Source organism: Rattus norvegicus, chromosome 12 (genome assembly GCF_036323735.1).
Source record: "Rattus norvegicus strain BN/NHsdMcwi chromosome 12, GRCr8, whole genome shotgun sequence".
NCBI lineage: Eukaryota > Metazoa > Chordata > Mammalia > Rodentia > Muridae > Rattus > Rattus norvegicus.
In genome coordinates, this window is record NC_086030.1 from 8,810,413 (window position 1) to 8,826,206 (window position 15,794).

The 15,794-nt window shown below is 42.4% G+C and overlaps 1 non-coding gene and 5 pseudogenes across 1 annotated transcript; all 6 read left to right on the top strand.

The window, feature by feature from the left end:
* Positions 1 to 1,653: 1,653 nt before the first annotated feature.
* LOC120096061 (5S ribosomal RNA) lies at positions 1,654 to 1,771 on the top strand (annotated as a pseudogene).
* A 2,224-nt stretch (positions 1,772 to 3,995) lies between these two features.
* On the top strand, positions 3,996 to 4,113 carry LOC120096070 (5S ribosomal RNA; annotated as a pseudogene).
* Positions 4,114 to 6,362: 2,249 nt separating this feature from the next.
* Positions 6,363 to 6,480, top strand: LOC120096065 (5S ribosomal RNA; annotated as a pseudogene).
* A 2,247-nt stretch (positions 6,481 to 8,727) lies between these two features.
* LOC120096051 (5S ribosomal RNA) lies at positions 8,728 to 8,845 on the top strand (annotated as a pseudogene).
* A 2,467-nt stretch (positions 8,846 to 11,312) lies between these two features.
* Positions 11,313 to 11,430, top strand: LOC120096145 (5S ribosomal RNA). Its single transcript, XR_005492171.1, has one exon. It is a non-coding gene; the product is annotated as a 5S ribosomal RNA (ribosomal RNA).
* Positions 11,431 to 13,873: 2,443 nt separating this feature from the next.
* LOC120096036 (5S ribosomal RNA) lies at positions 13,874 to 13,991 on the top strand (annotated as a pseudogene).
* Positions 13,992 to 15,794: the final 1,803 nt, after the last annotated feature.

Below are 15,794 nucleotides of genomic sequence, written 5' to 3' on the forward strand. Positions count from 1 at the left end.
GAGCGCGCTCCAAGTCTCCGATTAAATTTTAAAAATGGCCTCCAAGAAAACTACATTGCAAAAAAATGGGAAAAAAAAAAAAACCAGAATGGAAAGAGTAAAAGAGTTGAAGAGGCTGAGCATGAAGAATTTGTGGTAGAAAAAGTACCGAACCATTGTGTAGTGAACTATTTCGTGAAGTGGAAGGGGTTTACAGATGCCGATAATACTTGGGTACCAGGAGAAAATTTAGATTGTCCAGAATTAATTGAAGCACTTCTTCATTCTCGAAAAGCTGGTAAAGAAAACGATGGTCCAAAAAGGAAATCTTTATCTGATAGTGAATCCGATGAGAGCAAATCGAAGAAGAGAGATGCTGCTGAGAAGCAAAGGAGGCGAAAATGAAGTGGCCTCAGATTGTCATCGCCTTCTATGAGGAGTGGCTGATTTGGCATTCTTGTACCGAAATGAAGTACAATAATTGTTTGCATATATAAATGCACATATTATATATATATATATATGTGTGTATATATATATATATATATATATATATTTATATTATCTGGATCTTGGGTTTTGAATTACTAGTGTGGAACAAATAGCATCCTGATGAAAATCAAGTCTGATATGCTAGTTTTGAAAGTATTGGCAGTAGTTGGGAGATTTTTGGTTTTCGTTCTGCGTCAAAAGGTACTGACTCCTTTGAGCGAGTGAGAGCTCTCTGTAGTTGCTTCCTGTAACAGTAGAGTACTTGACACCATGTTGTATTTCCTCAGCTTGAAGAACAGCTTTTCTTAAACGCTGGGGAGATTTTACAGTCATGACTCAAGTCAGAACTTAACTTTAACTGGGACACAGAAGGACCATTCTGGCTTGTGTGTGTGTGTGTGTGTGTGTGTGTGTGTGTGTGTTTGTGTGTGTTTGTATGCAGTGTATGCATAAAACACTTCCATAACCTGTCTGTTTTAGCTTGTTTTTAATACTCAAAAGAGCTGAACGTGAAAACAGAGGTTGATGAGCAGCCATCACCCTGAACATTTTCCTGAAACCATAACCTTTTGGATTATCAGAGTCTGTAATGTATTGGATAGTTTAAAAGCAAGCCCATCAGAATTGATGTATTATCAAGTAAATACAGTAGGTTATTTTCATACCAACTCCACCTTCAGAAAACGGAATTAAACAAAGTAGTAGCTTGATTTAACAACAAGACTTGGCCTAGTGTGGTGGTGCGCACCTTTAATGCCAGAACTCTAGAGGCAGGTGGAGCTGTGATTTAAGAGGCCAGCTGATCTACAGAGGCAGGTCCGGGGCAGCTGGTCTGTGTAAAGGTTCCTCTGGTTGAACCATTCCTTTGTAGGAAGTTAAAATCTGTACTAAAAGGTTATGATTCATGGAATCTGTTTGATGTGGAAGTAGAATCATGGTTAGAGCTGATTTTGGCCATTAAGGGCTGCTGTGGTTTAGTCCCTGGAAGCTCTGGTTGGTTGGTGTTGTTGTTCATATGGGGTCTCAAGTCCCTTCAAACTCTTTTAGTCTTTTCTCTGATATCTTCAACTGGGGTCCTGTTCTCAGTTCACTGGTTTGTTGCTGGCATTCACCTATGTATCTGCCGTATTCTGGCTGTGTCAATGAATAGTTTATATTCCTTTAAAAAAAAATGTCAGAAGAGCCTACAGCCATACCACCCTGAACGTGCCCGATATCGTCTGGTCTCGGAAGCTAAGCAGGGTCGGGCCTGGTTAGTACGTGGATGGGAGACCGCCTGGGATACCGGGTGCTGTAGACTTTTGGGGGTTGGGGATTAGGCTCAGGGGTAGAGCGCTTGCCTAGCAAACAAAAGGGCCTGAGTTCGGCTCGGAGCTCAGGAGCTCAGGAGCTCAGGAGCTCAGGAGCCCACTGAAACCAAAACAACAAAGCAACCATAAAAAACCCATCGCAAACCAAACCAAACAAAGAAACAGAAGTAGAATTTACAACTTTTTTTAAAAGATTTATTTCTTATATATAAGTACACTGTAGCTGTCTTCAGACACACCAGAAGAGGGCATCAGATCTCATTACAGATGGCTGTGAGACACCATGTGATTGCTGGAATTTGAACTCAGAACCTCTGGAAGAGCAGTCAGTGCTCTTAACCACTAAGCCATCCTTCCAGCCCGACTGTACAACTTTTATTTTGTCTTCTTTTTTTTCCTTCCCCAGAGCTAAGGATCGAACCCAGGGCCTTGTACTTGCTAGGCATGTGCTCTACGACTGAGTTAAATCCCCAACCCTAAAAATAGACTTTAAAAATGTCAGAGGAACCCCTCCTCTAGGAATTGGCTGAGCTGAAGCACCCAGGCGGGAGACTCTGCAGAATCCGCGGCCCTGAGCATCTGAGCGCGCTTCAAGTCTCCGATTAAATTTTAAAAATGGCCTCCAATAAAACTACATTGCAAAAAATGGGAAAAAAAAAAACAGAATGGAAAGAGTAAAAGAGTTGAAGAGGCTGAGCCTGAAGAATTTGTGGTAGAAAAAGTACCGAACCGTTGTGTAGTGAACTATTTCGTGAAGTGGAAGGGGTTTACAGATGCCGATAATACTTGGGTACCAGGAGAAAATTTAGATTGTCCAGAATAAATTGAAGCACTTCTTCATTCTCGAAAAGCTGGTAAAGAAAACGATGGTCCAAAAAGGAAATCTTTATCTGATAGTGAATCCGATGAGAGCAAATCGAAGAAGAGAGATGCTGCTGACAAGCAACGGAGGCGAATATGAAGTGGCCTCAGATTGTCATCGCCTTCTATGAGGAGTGGCTGACTTGGAATTCTTGTACCGAAATGAAGTACAATAATTGTTTGCATATATAAATACACAATATTATATATATATATATATATATATATATATATATATATATGAAAGATCTGGATCTTGGGTTTTGAATTACTAGTGTGGAACAAATAGCATCATGATGAAAATCACGTCTGATATGCTAGTTTTGAAAGTATTGGCAGTAGTTGGGAGATTTTTGGTTTTCGTTCTGGGTCAAAAGGCACTGACTCCTTTGAGCGAGTGAGAGCTCTCTGTAGTTGCTTCCTGTAACAGTAGAGTACTTGACACCATGTTGTATTTCCTCAGCTTGATGAACAGCTTTTCTTAAACGCTGGGGAGATTTTACAGTCATGACTCAAGTCAGAACTTATTTTTATCTGGGACACAGAAGGACCATTCTGGTTTGTCTGTGTGTGTGTGTGTGTGTGTGTGTGTGTGTGTGTGTTTGTATGCAGTGTATGCATAAAACACTTCCATAACCTGTCTGTTTTAGCTTGTTTTTAAAACTCAAAAGAGCTAAACGTGAAAACACAGGTTGATGAGAGGCCATCTGTCTGAACATTTTCCTGAAACCATAACCTTTCGGATTAAGCAGAGTCTGTAATGTATTGGATAGTTTAAAAGCAAGCCCATCAGAATTGATGTATTATCAAGTAAATACAGTAGTTTATTTTCATACCAACTCCACCTTCAGAAAACGGAATTAAACAAAGTAGAAGCTTGATTTAACAACAAGACTTGGCCTAGTGTGGTGGTGCGCACCTTTAATGCCAGAACTCTAGAGGCAGGTGGAGCTGTGATTTAAAAGGCCAGCTGAACTACAGAGGCAGGTCCGGGTCAGCTGGTCTGTGTAAAGGTTCCTCTGGTTGAACCATTCCTTTGTAGGAATTTAAAATCTGTACTAAAAGGTTATGATTCATGGAATCTGTTAGATGTGGAAGTAGAATCATGGTTAGAGCTGATGTTGGCCATTAAGTCCTGCTGTGGTTTAGTCCCTGGAAGCTCTGGTTGGTTGGTGTTTTTGTTCATATGGAGTCTCAAGTCCCTTCAAGCTCTTTTAGTCCTTTCTCTGATATCTTCAACTGGGGTCCTGTTCTCAGTTCACTGGTTTGTTGCTGGCATTCACCTATGTATCTGCCGTATTCTGGCTGTGTCAATGAATAGTTTATATTCCTTTAAAAAAAAATGTCAGAAGAGCCTACAGCCATACCACCCTGAACGTGCCCGATATCGTCTGGTCTCGTAAGCTAAGCAGGGTGGGGCCTGGTTAGTACGAGGATGGGAGACCGCCTGGGATACCGGGTGCTGTAGACTTTTGGGGGTTGGGGATTAGGCTCAGGGGTAGAGCGCTTGCCTAACAATCAAAGGGGCCTGAGTTCGGCTCGGAGCTCAGGAACTCAGGAGCTCAGGAGCGCAGGAGCGCAGAAGCTCAGGAGCTCAGGAGCTCAGGAGCCCACTGAAACCAAAACAACAAAGCAACCTTAAAAAACCCATCGCAAACCAAACCAAACAAAGAAACAGAAGTAGAATTTACAACTTTTTTTTTAAAGATTCATTTCTTATATATAAGTACACTGTAGCTGTCTTCAGACACACCAGAAGAGGGCATCAGATCTCATTACAGATGGCTGTGAGACACCATGTGATTGCTGGAATTTGAACTCAGAACCTCAGGAAGAGCAGTCAGTGCTCTTAACCACTAAGCCATCCTTCCAGCCCGACTTTACAACTTTTATTTTATCTTCTTTTTTTCCTTCCCCAGAGCTAAGGATAGAACCCAGGGCCTTGTGCTTGCTAGGCATGTGCTCTACGACTTAGTTAAAACCCCAACCCTAAAAATAGACTTTAAAAATGTCAGAGGAACCCCTCCTCTAGGATGTGGCTGAGCTGAAGCACAGAGTCGGGAGACTGTGCAGAATCCGCGGCCCTGAGCATCTGAGCGCGCTCCAAGTCTCCGATTAAATTTTAAAAATGGCCTCCAAGAAAACTACATTGCAAAAAAATGGGAAAATAAAAAAACAGAATGGAAAGAGTAAAAGAGTTGAAGAGGCTGAGCATGAAGTATTTGTGGTAGAAAAAGTACCGAACCATTGTGTAGTGAACTATTTCGTGAAGTGGAAGGGGTTTACAGATGCCGATAATACTTGGGTACCAGGAGAAAATTTAGATTGTCCAGAATTAATTGAAGCACTTCTTCATTCTCGAAAAGCTGGTAAAGAAAACGATGGTCCAAAAAGGAAATCTTTATCTGATAGCGAATCCGATGAGAGCAAATCGAAGAAGAGAGATGCTGCTGATAAGCAAAGGAGGCGAATATGAAGTGGCCTCAGATTGTCATCGCCTTCTATGAGGAGTGGCTGATTTGGCATTCTTGTACCGAAATGAAGTACAATAATTGTTTGCATATATAAATGCACATATTACATATATATATATATATATATATATATATATTATCTGGATCTTGGGTTTTGAATTACTAGTGTGGAACAAATAGCATCCTGATGAATATCAAGTCTGATATGCTAGTTTTGAAAGTATTGGCAGTAGTTGGGAGATTTTTGGTTTTCGTTCTGCGTCAAAAGGTACTGACTCCTTTGAGCGAGTGAGAGCTCTCTGTAGTTGCTTCCTGTAACAGTAGAGTACTTGACACCATGTTGTATTTCCTCGGCTTGAAGAACAGCTTTTCTTAAACGCTGGGGAGATTTTACAGTCATGACTCAAGTCAGAACTTATCTTTAACTGGGACACAGAAGGACCATTCTGGCTAGTGTGTGTGTGTGTGTGTGTGTGTGTGTGTGTGTGTGTGCGTTTGTATGCAGTGTATGCATAAAACACTTCCATAACCTGTCTGTTTTAGCTTGTTTTTAAAACTCAAAAGAGCTAAACGTGAAAACACAGGTTGATGAGAGGCCATCTGTCTGAACATTTTCCTGAAACCATAACCTTTCGGATTAATCAGAGTCTGTAATGTATTGGATAGTTTAAAAGCAAGCCCATCAGAATTGATGTATTATCAAGTAAATACAGTAGTTTATTTTCATACCAACTCCACCTTCAGAAAACGGAATTAAACAAAGTAGAAGCTTGATTTAACAACAAGACTTGACCTAGTGTGGTGGTGCGCACCTTTAATGCCAGAACTCTAGAGGCAGGTGGAGCTGTGATTTAAGAGGCCAGATGATCTACAGAGGCAGGTCCGTGTCAGCTGGTCTGTGTAAAGGTGCCTCTGGTTGAACCATTCCTTTGTAGGAAGTTAAAATCTGTACTAAAAGGTTATGATTCATGGAATCTGTTAGATGTGGAAGTAGAATCATGGTTAGAGCTGATGTTGGCCATTAAGTCCTGCTGTGGTTTAGTCCCTGGAAGCTCTGGTTGGTTGGTGTTGTTGTTCATATGGGGTCTCAAGTCCCTTCAAGCTCTTTTAGTCCTTTCTTTGATTTCTACACCTGGGGTCCTGTTCTCAGTTCACTGGTTTGTTGCTGGCATTCACCTATGTATCTGCCGTATTCTGGCTGTGTCAATGAACAGTTTATATTCCTTTAAAAAAAAATGTCAGAAGAGCCTACAGCCATACCACTCTGAACGTGCCTGATATCGTCTGATCTCGGAAGCTAAGCAGGGTCGGGCCTGGTTAGTACGTGGATGGGAGACCGCCTGGGATACCGGGTGCTGTAGACTTTTGGGGGTTGGGGATTAGGCTCAGGGGTAGAGCGCTTGCCTAGCAATCAAAAGGGCCTGAGTTCGGCTCGGAGCTCAGGAGCCCAGGAGCACAGGAGCTCAGGAACTCAGGAGCTCAGGAGCTCAGGAGCCCACTGAAACCAAAACAACAAAGCAACCTTAAAAAACCCATCGCAAACCAAACCAAAAAAAGAAACAGAAGTAGAATTTACAACTTTTTTTAAAAGATTTATTTCTTATATATAAGTACACTGTAGCTGTCTTCAGACACACCAGAAGAGGGCATCAGATCTCATTACAGATGGCTGTGAGACACCATGTGATTGCTGGAATTTGAACTCAGAACCTCTGGAAGAGCAGTCAGTGCTCTTAACCACTAAGCCATCCTTCCAGCCCGACTTTACAACTTTTATTTTGTCTTCTTTTTTTTCCTTCCCCAGAGCTAAGGATCGAACCCAGGGCCTTGTGCTTGCTAGGCATGTGCTCTACGACTGAGTTAAATCCCCAACCCTAAAAATAGACTTTAAAAATGTCAGAGGAACCCCTCCTCTAGGATGTGGCTGAGCTGAAGCACACAGTGGGGAGACTCTGCAGAATCCGCGGCCCTGAGCATCTGAGCGCGCTCCAAGTCTCCGATTAAATTTTAAAAATGGCCTCCAAGAAAACTACATTGCAAACAAATGGGAAAAAAAAAAACAGAATGGAAAGAGTAAAAGAGTTGAAGAGGCTGAGCATGAAGAATTTGTGGTAGAAAAAGTACCGAACCATTGTGTAGTGAACTATTTCGTGAAGTGGAAGGGGTTTACAGATGCCGATAATACTTGGGTACCAGGAGAAAATTTAGATTGTCCAGAATTAATTGAAGCACTTCTTCATTCTCGAAAAGCTGGTAAAGAAAACGATGGTCAAAAAGGAAATCTTTATCTGATAGTGAATCCGATGAGAGCAAATCGAAGAAGAGAGATGCTGCTGATAAGCAAAGGAGGCGAATATGAAGTGGCCTCAGATTGTCATCGCCTTCTATGAGGAGTGGCTGACTTGGCATTCTTGTACCGAAATGAAGTACAATAATTGTTTGCATATATAAATGCACATATTATATATATATATATGTATATATATATATATATATATATATATATATGATCTGGATCTTGGGTTTTGAATTACTAGTGTAGATCAAATAGCATCCTGATTAAAATCACGTCTGATATGCTAGTTTTGAAAGCATTGGCAGTGGTTGGGAGATTTTTGGTTTTCGTTCTGTGTCAAAAGGCACTGACTCCTTTGAGCGAGTGAGAGCTCTCTGTAGTTGCTTCCTGTAACAGTAGAGTACTTGACACCATGTTGTATTTCCTCGGCTTGAAGAACAGCTTTTCTTAAACACTGGGGAGATTTTACAGTCATGACTCAAGTCAGAACTTATTTTTAACTGGGACACAGAAGGACCATTCTGGTTTGTGTGTGTGTGTGTGTGTGTGTGTGTGTGTGCGTTTGTTTTATGCAGTGTATGCATAAATAACTTACATAACCTGTCTGTTTTAGCTTGCTTTTAATACTCAAAAGAGCTGAACGTGAAAACACAGGTTGATGAGAGGCCATCAGCCTGAACATTTTCCTGAAACCATAACCTTTCGGATAAAGCAGAGTCTGTAATGTATTGGATAGTTTAAAAGCAAGCCCATCAGAATTGATGTATTATCAAATAAATACAGTAGTTTATTTTCATACCAACTCCACCTTCAGAAAACGGAATTAAACAAAGTAGTAGCTTGATTTAACAACAAGACTTGGCCTAGTGTGGTGGTGTGCACCTTTAATGCCAGAACTCTAGAGGCAGGTGGAGCTGTGATTTAAGAGGCCAGCTGAACTACAGAGGCAGGTCCGAGTCAGCTGTTCTGTGTAAAGGTTCCTCTGGTTGAACCATTCCTTTGTAGGAAGTTAAAATCTGTTCTAAAAGGTTATGATTCATGGAATCTGTTTTATGTGGAAGTAGAATCATGGTTAGAGCTGATGTTGGCCATTAAGTCCTGCTGTGGTTTAGTCCCTGGAAGCTCTGGTTGGTTGGTGTTGTTGTTCATATGGGGTCTCAAGTCCCTTCAAGCTCTTTTAGTCCTTTCTCTGATTTCTTCAACTGGGGTCCTGCGCTCAGTTCACTGGTTTGTTGCTGGCATTCACCTATGTATCTGCCGTATTATGGCTGTGTCAATGAATAGTTTTATATTCCTTTAAAAAAATGTCAGAAGAGCCTACAGCCATACCACCCTGAACGCGCCCGATCAGGTCTGATCTCGGAAGCTAAGCAGGGTCGGGCATGCTTAGTACGTGGATGGGAGACCACCTGGGATACCGGGTGCTGTAGGCTTTTGGGGGTTGGGGATTTAACTCAGTGGTAGAGCTCTTGCCAGGCAATCAAAATCAGGAGCTCAGGAGCTCAGGCGCTCAGGAGCTCAGGCGCTCAGGAGCTCAGGCGCTCAGTTGCTTAGGAGCTCAGGCGCTCAGGAGCTCAGGAGCTCAGGCGCTCAGGCGTTCAGGAGCTCAGGCGCTCAGGAGCTCAGGCGCTCAGGAGCTCAAGAGCTCAGGAGCTCAGGAGCTCTCAGGAGCTCAGGAGCTCTCAGGAGCTCTCAGGAGCTCAGGAGCTCTCAGGAGCTCAGGAGCTCAGGAGCCAGTGATTTCAGGACAGCAGGGATACACAGTGAGACCATGTGCGTAACAAACCAACAGAAACCAAAACAACAAAGCAACCTTAAAAAACCCATCCCTAACCAAACCAAACCAAACCAACAAACAGAAATAGACTTTACAAGTTTTTTTTTAAAAGATGTATTTCTTATATATAAGTACACTATAGCTGTCTTCAGACACACCAGAAGAGGGCATCAGATCTCACTACAGATGGCTGTGAGACACCATGTGATTGCTGGAATTTGAACTCAGAACCTCTGGAAGAGCAGTCAGTGCTCTTAACCACTAAGCCATCCTTCCAGCCCGACTTTACAACTTTTATTTTGTCTTCTTTTTTTTCCTTCCCCAGAGCTAAGGATCGAACCCAGGGCCTTGTGCTTGCTAGGCATGTGCTCTACGACTGAGTTAAATCCCCAACCCTAAAAATAGACTTTAAAAATGTCAGAGGAACCCCTCCTCTAGGATGTGGCTGAGCTGAAGCACACAGTCGGGAGACTCTGCAGAATCCGCGGCCCTGAGCATCTGAGCGCGCTCCAAGTCTCCGATTAAATTTTAAAAATGGCCTCCAAGAAAACTACATTGCAAACAAATGGGAAAAAAAAAACAGAATGGAAAGAGTAAAAGAGTTGAAGAGGCTGAGCCTGAAGAATTTGTGGTAGAAAAAGTACCGAACCATTGTGTAGTGAACTATTTCGTGAAGTGGAAGGGGTTTACAGATGCCGATAATACTTGGGTACCAGGAGAAAATTTAGATTGTCCAGAATTAATTGAAGCACTTCTTCATTCTCGAAAAGCTGGTAAAGAAAACGATGGTCCAAAAAGGAAATCTTTATCTGATAGTGAATCCGATGAGAGCAAATCGAAGAAGAGAGATGCTGCTGACAAGCAAAGGAGGCGAATATGAAGTGGCCTCAGATTGTCATCGCCTTCTATGAGGAGTGGCTGACTTGGCATTCTTGTACCGAAATGAAGTACAATAATTGTTTGCATATATAAATGCACATATTATATTTATATATATATATATATATATATATATGATCTGGATCTTGGGTTTTGAATTACTAGTGTAGATCAAATAGCATCCTGATGAAAATCACGTCTGATATGCTAGTTTTGAATGCATTGGCAGTAGTTGGGAGATTTTTGGTTTTCGTTCTGTGTCAAAAGGCACTGACTCCTTTGAGCGAGTGAGAGCTCTCTGTAGTTGCTTCCTGTAACAGTAGAGTACTTGACACCATGTTGTATTTCCTCGGCAAGAAGAACAGCTTTTCTTAAACACTGGGGAGATTTTACAGTCATGACTCAAGTCAGAACTTATTTTTAACTGGGACACAGAAGGACCATTCTGGTTTGTGTGTGTGTGTGTGTGTGTGTGTGTGTGTGTGTGCGTTTGTTTGTATGCAGTGTATGCATAAAACACTTACATAACCTGTCTATTTTAGCTTGCTTTTAATACTCAAAAGAGCTGAACGTGAAAACACAGGTTGATGAGAGGCCATCAGCCTGAACATTTTCCTGAAACCATAACCTTTCGGATAAAGCAGAGTCTGTAATGTATTGGATAGTTTAAAAGCAAGCCCATCAGAATTGATGTATTATCAAATAAATACAGTAGTTTATTTTCATACCAACTCCACCTTCAGAAAACGGAATTAAACAAAGTAGTAGCTTGATTTAACAACAAGACTTGGCCTAGTGTGGTGGTGTGCACCTTTAATGCCAGAACTCTAGAGGCAGGTGGAGCTGTGATTTAAGAGGCCAGCTGAACTACAGAGGCAGGTCCGAGTCAGCTGTTCTGTGTAAAGGTTCCTCTGGTTGAACCATTCCTTTGTAGGTAGTTAAAATCTGTTCTAAAAGGTTATGATTCATGGAATCTGTTTGATGTGGAAGTAGAATCATGGTTAGAGCTGATGTTGGCCATTAAGTCCTGCTGTGGTTTAGTCCCTGGAAGCTCTGGTTGGTTGGTGTTGTTGTTCATATGGGGTCTCAAGTCCCTTCAAGCTCTTTTAGTCCTTTCTCTGATTTCTTCAACTGGGGTCCTGCGCTCAGTTCACTGGTTTGTTGCTGGCATTCACCTATGTATCTGCCGTATTATGGCTGTGTCAATGAATAGTTTTATATTCCTTTAAAAAAATGTCAGAAGAGCCTACAGCCATACCACCCTGAACGCGCCCGATCTCGTCTGATCTCGGAAGCTAAGCAGGGTCGGGCATGCTTAGTACGTGGATGGGAGACCACCTGGGATACCGGGTGCTGTAGGCTTTTGGGGGTTGGGGATTTAACTCAGTGGTAGAGCTCTTGCCAGGCAATCAAAATCAGGAGCTCAGGCGCTCAGGAGCTCAGGCGCTCAGGAGCTCAGGTGCTCAGGCGCTCAGGCGCTCAGGCGCTCAGGCGCTCAGGCGCTCAGGCGCTCAGGACCTCTCAGGAGCGCTCAGGACCTCTCAGGAGCGCTCAGGACCTCTCAGGAGCTCAGGAGCTCAGGAGCTCAGGAGCTCTCAGGAGCTCAGGAGCTCAGGAGCTCAGGAGCTCAGGAGCCAGTGATTTCAGGACAGCAGGGATACACAGTGAGACCATGTGCGTAACAAACCAACAGAAACCAAAACAACAAAGCAACCTTAAAAAACCCATCCCTAACCAAACCAAACCAAACCAACAAACAGAAATAGACTTTACAACTTTTTGTTAAAAAGATGTATTTCTTATATATAAGTACACTATAGCTGTCTTCAGACACACCAGAAGAGGGCATCAGATCTCACTACAGATGGCTGTGAGACACCATGTCGTTGCTGGGATTTGAACTCAGAACCTCTGGAAGAGCAGTCAGTGCTCTTAACCACTAAGCCATCCTTCCAGCCCGACTTTACAACTTTTATTTTGTCTTTTTTTTTCCTTCCGCAGAGCTAAGGATCGAACCCAGGGCCTTGTGCTTGCTAGGCATGTGCCCTACGACTGAGTTAAATACCCAACCCTAAAAATAGACTTTTAAAATGTCAGAGGAACCCCTCCTCTAGGATGTGGCTGAGCTGAAGCACACAGGCGGGAGACTCTGCAGAATCCGCGGCCCTGAGCATCTGAGCGCGCTTCAAGCCTCCGATTAAATTTTAAAAATGGCCTCCAATAAAACTACATTGCAAAAAATGGGAAAAAAAAACAGAATGGAAAGAGTAAAAGAGTTGAAGAGGCTGAGCCTGAAGAATTTGTGGTAGAAGAAGTACTGAACCATTGTGTAGTGAACTATTTCGTGAAGTGGAAGGGGTTTACAGATGCCGATAATACTTGGGTACCAGGAGAAAATTTAGATTGTCCAGAATTAATTGAAGCACTTCTTCATTCTCGAAAAGCTGGTAAAGAAAGCGATTGTCCAAAAAGGAAATCTTTATCTGATAGTGAATCCGATGAGAGCAAATCTAAGAAGAGAGATGCTGCTGACAAGCAAAGGAGGCGAATATGAAGTGGCCTCGGATTGTCATCGCCTTCTATGAGGAGTGGCTGACTTGGCATTCTTGTACCGAAATGAAGTACAATAATTGTTTGCATATATAAATGCACATATTATATATATATATATATATATATATATATATATATATGATCTGGATCTTGGGTTTTGAATTACTAGTGTAGATCAAATAGCATCCTGATGAAAATCACGTCTGATATGCTAGTTTTGAATGCATTGGCAGTAGTTGGGAGATTTTTGGTTTTCGTTCTGTGTCAAAAGGCACTGACTCCTTTGAGCGAGTGAGAGCTCTCTGTAGTTGCTTCCTGTAACAGTAGAGTACTTGACACCATGTTGTATTTCCTCGGCAAGAAGAACAGCTTTTCTTAAACACTGGGGAGATTTTACAGTCATGACTAAAGTCAGAACTTATTTTTAACTGGGACACAGAAGGACCATTCTGGTTTGTGTGTGTGTGTGTGTGTGTGTGTGTGTGTGTGCGTGTGCGTTTGTTTGTATGCAGTGTATGCATGAAACACTTACATAACCTGTCTATTTTAGCTTGCTTTTAATACTCAAAAGAGCTGAACGTGAAAACACAGGTTGATGAGAGGCCATCAGCCTGAACATTTTCCTGAAACCATAACCTTTCGGATAAAGCAGAGTCTGTAATGTATTGGATAGTTTAAAAGCAAGCCCATCAGAATTGATGTATTATCAAATAAATACAGTAGTTTATTTTCATACCAACTCCACCTTCAGAAAACGGAATTAAACAAAGTAGTAGCTTGATTTAACAACAAGACTTGGCCTAGTGTGGTGGTGTGCACCTTTAATGCCAGAACTCTAGAGGCAGGTGGAGCTGTGATTTAAGAGGCCAGCTGATCTACAGAGGCAGGTCCGAGTCAGCTGTTCTGTGTAAAGGTTCCTCTGGTTGAACCATTCCTTTGTAGGAAGTTAAAATCTGTTCTAAAAGGTTATGATTCATGGAATCTGTTTGATGTGGAAGTAGAATCATGGTTAGAGCTGATGTTGGCCATTAAGTCCTGCTGTGGTTTAGTCCCTGGGAGCTCTGGTTGGTTGGTGTTGTTGTTCATATGGGGTCTCAAGTCCCTTCAAGCTCTTTTAGTCCTTTCTCTGATTTCTTCAACTGGGGTCCTGCGCTCAGTTCACTGGTTTGTTGCTGGCATTCACCTATGTATCTGCCGTATTCTGGCTGTGTCAATGAATAGTTTTATATTCCTTTAAAAAAATGTCAGAAGAGCCTACAGCCATAACACCCTGAACGCGCCCGATCTCATCTGATCTCGGAAGCTAAGCAGGGTCGGGCATGCTTAGTACGTGGATGGGAGACCACCTGGGATACCGGGTGCTGTAGGCTTTTGGGGGTTTGGGATTTAACTCAGTGGTAGAGCTCTTGCCAGGCAATCAAAATCAGGAGCTCAGGCGCTCAGGAGCTCAGGCGCTCAGGAGCTCAGGCGCTCAGGAGCTCAGGAGCTCAGGCGCTCAGGCGCTCAGGAGCTCAGGAGCGCTCAGGAGCTCTCAGGAGCTCAGGAGCTCAGGAGCTCTCAGGAGCTCAGGAGCTCTCAGGAGCTCAGGAGCTCAGGAGCTCTCAGGAGCTCAGGAGCTCAGGAGCTCAGGAGCTCAGGAGCTCAGGAGCCAGTGATTTCAGGACAGCAGGGATACACAGTGAGACCATGTGCGTAACAAACCAACAGAAACCAAAACAACAAAGCAACCTTAAAAAACCCATCCCTAACCAAACCAAACCAAACCAACAAACAGAAATAGACTTTACAACTTTTTGTTAAAAAGATGTATTTCTTATATATAAGTACACTATAGCTGTCTTCAGACACACCAGAAGAGGGCATCATATCTCACTAAAGATGGCTGTGAGACACCATGTCGTTGCTGGGATTTGAACTCAGAACCTCTGGAAGAGCAGTCAGTGCTCTTAACCACTAAGCCATCCTTCCAGCCCGACTTTACAACTTTTATTTTGTCTTTTTTTTTTCCTTCCGCAGAGCTAAGCATCGAACCCAGGGCCTTGTGCTTGCTAGGCATGTGCCCTACGACTGAGTTAAATACCCAACCCTAAAAATAGACTTTTAAAATGTCAGAGGAACCCCTCCTCTAGGATGTGGCTGAGCTGAAGCACACAGGCGGGAGACTCTGCAGAATCCGCGGCCCTGAGCATCTGAGCGCGCTTCAAGCCTCCGATTAAATTTTAAAAATGGCCTCCAATAAAACTACATTGCAAAAAAAGGGAAAAAAAAAACAGAATGGAAAGAGTAAAAGAGTTGAAGAGGCTGAGCCTGAAGAATTTGTGGTAGAAGAAGTACTGAACCATTGTGTAGTGAACTATTTCGTGAAGTGGAAGGGGTTTACAGATGCCGATAATACTTGGGTACCAGGAGAAAATTTATATTGTCCAGAATTAATTGAAGCACTTCTTCATTCTCGAAAAGCTGGTAAAGAAAACGATGGTCCAAAAAGGAAATCTTTATCTGATAGTGAATCCGATGAGAGCAAATCGAAGAAGAGAGATGCTGCTGACAAGCAAAGGAGGCGAATATGAAGTGGCCTCGGATTGTCATCGCCTTCTATGAGGAGTGGCTGATTTGGCATTCTTGTACCGAAATGAAGTACAATAATTGTTTGCATATATAAATACACAATATTATATATATATGTATATAATGTATATATATATATATATATATATATATATATATATATATATGAATGATCTGGATCTTGGGTTTTGAATTACTAGTGTGGATCAAATAGCATCCTGATGAAAATCACGTCTGATATGCTAGTTTTGAAAGCATTGGCAGTAGTTGGGAGATTTTTGGTTTTCGTTCTGCGTCAAAAGGCACTGACTCCTTTGAGCGAGTGAGAGCTCTCTGTAGTTGCTTCCTGTAACAGTAGAGTACTTGACACCATGTTGTATTTCCTCGGCTTGAAGAACAGCTTTTCTTAAACACTGGGGAGATTTTACAGTCATGACTCAAGTCAGAACTTATTTTTAACTGGGACACAGAAGGACCATTCTGGTTTGTGTGTATGTGTGTGTGTGTGTGTGTGTGTGTGTGTGTGTGCGTTTGTTTGTATGCAGTGTATGCATAAAACACTTACATAACCTGTCTGTTTTAGCTTGCTTTTAATACTCAAAAGA